This window comes from Austrofundulus limnaeus, unplaced genomic scaffold (assembly GCF_001266775.1).
Source record: "Austrofundulus limnaeus strain Quisiro unplaced genomic scaffold, Austrofundulus_limnaeus-1.0 Scaffold380, whole genome shotgun sequence".
In the NCBI taxonomy this organism is placed as follows: Eukaryota; Metazoa; Chordata; class Actinopteri; order Cyprinodontiformes; family Rivulidae; genus Austrofundulus; species Austrofundulus limnaeus.
This window is the reverse complement of record NW_013952782.1, coordinates 389981-394696: the sequence shown is the minus strand read 5'-3', so window position 1 is coordinate 394696 and position 4716 is coordinate 389981. Positions and strand designations below refer to the sequence as shown.

General features: G+C 38.3%; 1 protein-coding gene and 1 long non-coding RNA gene across 2 annotated transcripts in view; one reads left to right on the top strand and one right to left on the bottom strand.

Annotated features, from left to right (window-relative positions):
* Positions 1–4716, top strand: part of ninl (ninein-like) — a 109538-nt gene that overhangs the window by 88518 nt on the left and 16304 nt on the right. The gene's annotated exons all lie outside the window — the stretch shown is intronic.
* The window catches only part of LOC106528444 (uncharacterized), a 4797-nt gene continuing 1663 nt past the window's right edge, over positions 1583–4716 (bottom strand). Inside the window, exon 2 of the long non-coding RNA XR_001311502.1 lies at positions 1583–4483. This is a non-coding gene — a long non-coding RNA (uncharacterized LOC106528444). The remainder of the gene's footprint in view (positions 4484–4716) is intronic.

The following is a 4716-nucleotide window of genomic DNA, read 5'->3' as shown; positions in this document are numbered from 1 at the left end:
TATATATATAGCCGAAGAAGAAAGGATCTTGTGATTTTTGCCCCTTTTTCACAAATAGATAAATTCAAACAAAAGTATCTTCAATTTACAAAAAATGTAAATAATAATCTTATTTAAAAAAAAACTAATTTTACATATGTTGTGGCACGATTTACCAAGAATACATGTTGGAATAAATGCACAGAAAGTCTGCGTGTATGGTCGTCAAATGATTTAATCTGAGCAACAACAGAGCAGAAGTCAATCAGAAGTCTGTCAAGTTGTGGCTGCTCGTCAGCGCAGAGCAGCTGATAATATAACATCATGTGACATGCTTACAACCAATCACAGTTCACCAACTGTGAACCATCTAACCAATGACAGGGCTGTCAGCCCGGAAACACCTTATCAAAATAAAACAGGTCATGCATTGCTGGAGTCTTGAAGTCTGGGCCGATAGAATAAAACAGCCGAAACTAGTTATCATGAGATATGATTACAGGACGGTGTCAAGGTAGAACAGACAACAATCCCTCCTCTTGAGTAAACAATACTCAAACCAAATAAAAAGGAATAATTATTAAACGTCCAAACACAAATGCATTACTCAACAACAAATACAATTTAAAAATAAGGGAAAAATACTGTAAGTTAATATATGACGACCAACAACATATACATTCAATCAATGTACGATACAACAGGAAAAAGCCATAAATGACAACTGAAACATCATCACACATCAGAAGAATCGATGAAGAAAAACATGTCGAAATTTAAAAAACTCAAAAGTCCAAACCTCAGACAAGGTATCACAACACAAGTTCTGCCCCCCTCAAATATGAATAGTGTTAGCCGAATGTGTTCCCTCAGAATCTTATCTTGGATAATGTGTTAACTTAATAACAACTAGTGAACCTTAAGTAATGCAAATTAGGACAAGGCGAGTTGAAGAAATGCTGAAGGCATTAACTTCTAGCAAAGCGATTGGACAAGTTCAAAAACAAATCATAAATGAAGACAACAAAACTTCATGAATAAATGTGGAAATGTCATTAAAATGTGCAAAATTCAGTTTCCACCCCATTCAGGTAAACTTTATTCTGCCCCAAACAATCCAGAATCATAAAAAACAAAAATCTAACTCTAAAAATACCAGAGCAGAGGTGCCCAAAGTGGGGCCCGCGGGCCAAAATTGGCCCGCCAAGCCATTTGATTTGGCCCACCAGCAGTTGTGCTGTTTACTAGATTATGGTAAGATTAAATATAAAATACAAGTCACTACAAGAGACATTTAGATTAGATTTAAGTCCACATCTAGATTTGCACGCATTATAAGATCCCATATACTCAAATTTTAAATTATGAAAAGTCCCATGAGCCTTTGCTGCCTGAGCATAAGTTGAATTTTCTCAATGTCCATGGGCTGAAAGAAAAATAAATATGGGCAACCACATTAGCTTAATCATAAAAAATAAAACAACTTTACTTTTTTTTTAAGAAGTGTTTGCATTTCTGTATTTCTTTCTGGCCAAAAAAAAAAACAACTATTTGCATTTCTTATATTATTGCATTTGGCCCACGGCCCTCAGGTTGATTTTAATTTTGGCCCTCTCAGGAAAAAATGTTTGGGCACCCCTGTACCAGAGCATACATAAGGTAAACTCTGCAACCCCAGAAAAGTAAGCAGGTAAAAAAAGAAAAAAAAAATGAAAGTTTCAAAATCAGTTTTGTCAAAAACCACAGATCCCATAAGGCGTGAACTCAAAATGTATGGATTACTGGCATGAGCTGGATTGTGCAAGAAAAAGAGAAAAAACAAAAGTTTAACCAAAATAACAAACAAAAGCTAAATCTAAAGTCTAAATAAATTAAACTAAAAGAAATAGCACCCCCCTCTTCTTGTTACACCTAAGCTAAAACCAACGTAAGCCTAGATCTAGTCCTTCTGTGATGACAAAGATGTTGTTAGACAGCACATCTCAGCTCCTGGACCTCAAACAACCCAGACAGGTGAATTCTCCCTCAAATATGTTTTTGTAGCGTACCAGGCTCGAGGTAGCAGAATACCCCCTCCCCAGCTTACCACAAACGCAGAAAGGAACAAACAAACAAAAATGTGACTGTCGTGGGAGGAGCCTCCCTGAGACTCAGCCGACAATCACCTAAACTTTACCAGGAAGCTGCACAGAAGGACAAAACACTATAAAATCACAAACCAAATAAAACAATCCATAAAATTAAAAAAAAACACAAAAACCCAAACATCCAGAAGTGTCTAATGTTTTAAAATTATGTTATGAGATGGGCTTCAGAAATGGACCAGGGGTAACCCTGATACCGCCCAGGAGGGGGAGCTAAATACCAACCCAGCTACCCAGGGCATCAAAACAATCCCTGAGAAAAACCAGGAAATTCCAAACATTGCACAGACATAATTGCATTGCAGGCAAAACAGTGAAACGTTTAAAATACATAATAATAAGCCAGTCAGAAAAACACAAAGTTAGTCCAGTATTTCAGATAGGGGGGGTTTATACTGAATGTTTCATGTTGGCGGAAAAAATGCAAACAGTGTGGTGAAAAGCACTCTCACCCAGCTAATTTAGCCTGGGTGTAAAAAACAGTCCTGTTCTCTTTATTTCATTAAGGCAGAGGGTGTGTGATCAGAAACCACACCAAAACACAAGGCCAGAGGTGTAGCGTTTTAGAAATCTCGCCCAGAGAGAGCAGCCGCACACGGCCTGCTCAAAGGTGGAACGTGATGATGTGGGAGGGATGCCGCCCCCCCAAAAGGACCCCCAGGAAACGCCCGTTGGAAAGGTTAGCACGAGGTGGCACACAGCTGGTTCCAGGTGGAAATGGAGAACCCCCGGTGAGAACAGCATTCGCCCTGCGGAAAAACTCACACAAACACTCAGAGAGAAAAACAAAATTTAGAAAAAACTCAAAAACACTTATTTTAGATGGACAGTTTGTGTGTGAAAATGATGATGATTAAATTATACAATCGTAGTTTATAAATAATATTACTCAAAAACACATCAGTTCTCCGTCTTATCCTCATATATAAACAAAAATGCTCTTGTTCTTTGAACAAAGGCCAGTGGGACGCCAGGTGTCATATTCTTTAAGCACACAGATTGCAATAGTCTCTGCTGCTTTACAGCAAAAGTTTATTCACCATTCATTTAGCAATGTAATACAGTCGACTGGCCCCCAGGAACTGCCTGTGAAACAGGTTTTTAGTTTTTCCTTTTATGTATTTATGCAAGTAACTTATCAGCTGTGCTGCACGTCTCTGTAAGACCAACAAATTTGCAGCCTCAGCTTTACATATGTGGTGGAAAAAAAACCTAGGAGGAACCGATGTCATCATCACCCCCACACACGCACACACAAGCACCCCCCTCACTCAGACACCCATGAGCTGGGCCCCCACACCCTTTAACTGTGCCTCAGTGGAGATCCAGCAAGTATGAGTGGGCCAGATCGCGGGGCGCTGGACAGCTCCCACTGAGCCACTCAGGTATGGTCTCGTCGTGAGATAAAAACCCTGAAATGGCTGAGATAAAAGCTGAGGAGCGATGAAAGATGTGACGAAATGTTTGAGGAGACAGATGTATGAACGCGTGCAATGCGACGCAACTAGGAGTGGAGGTCCACCTGCTTTTCAGAGTATGTTTTAAAATGTTTTTCAACAACATGGGGGGAAACAAGGTCAGATCTGAAATACCCCACAATGTGTATTTAAACGAAAGGTCCGCCATGTGAGACTGCATAGGCAGTGGTGTTTCTGCAGACTCACGGTCATATTTAGTTTTAGATTAAAAAAATGCAAACAGTACTTCCTTATCAACACGTTTAACCATGTTTTTTTGTTCCCTCTGAGGACTTTTTTATATAAGTGACTGGGCTCTTTAATATGCAGGGAACCAGCTAACCAAAAATAACACAAAACTCTCTTATGGCAATAATTATTGGCAAGCATTTTGCAAAATTCAACCAAACCCAAACAGTAAGTAATCAGATGTTCGTGTTTCTCTAAATGCTAAGATCAATTTTCCAAGCTCAGTAAGACAGATAGTCTAAACAGGTGAAGACCATAATAACCTATTGAAAACATGATAAGATAAGGTTTAAAAAAAACAACAAAAACACCCAGGTCAAAATAACACCTGACAAAAACATTATCCAATAAAAAATAAAATTATCAGGTGCACCCTTAAAGCCAAAAATTAGTCACAAGAGGAAAAGATAGATAGACAAACGGAGCTAGTACTATTGTTCAGTGAACAATGGTAATCAAAAACAAACTAATATAGCCTTTGTTAAATAACGTAAATAAACCCAAAATTCAAAATTAAAGGCTTTTCCACATGTGAGGCCTAAAATGACAGAAAAACATTGTCACAGAGAACAAAAGGCTTTTTTTTTCTACTCATCTTTTTATGGGAGGGTGGTGCCATTTTGGACAGACTGTCCCTCGGCCCGTCCGCCCCCCCTAGAAATAAAAACACAGAAACAAAAAGGATTATAGAAAAAGCTTCTACTCTTGTTATCAAACATTCTTTAAAAATAATGCCAGATATTTTGTTCAACATTTACTTGTCAAAGTTCATATTTCAGGTCAGCTATTGTCATGTTTCTCTCTTTCCGTATCTTTTACTATTCATACAATAAAAAAAGAAAGAAAGAAAAAGTTTCTTTTTCAGGTCTGACAGTACATCTGAGGGA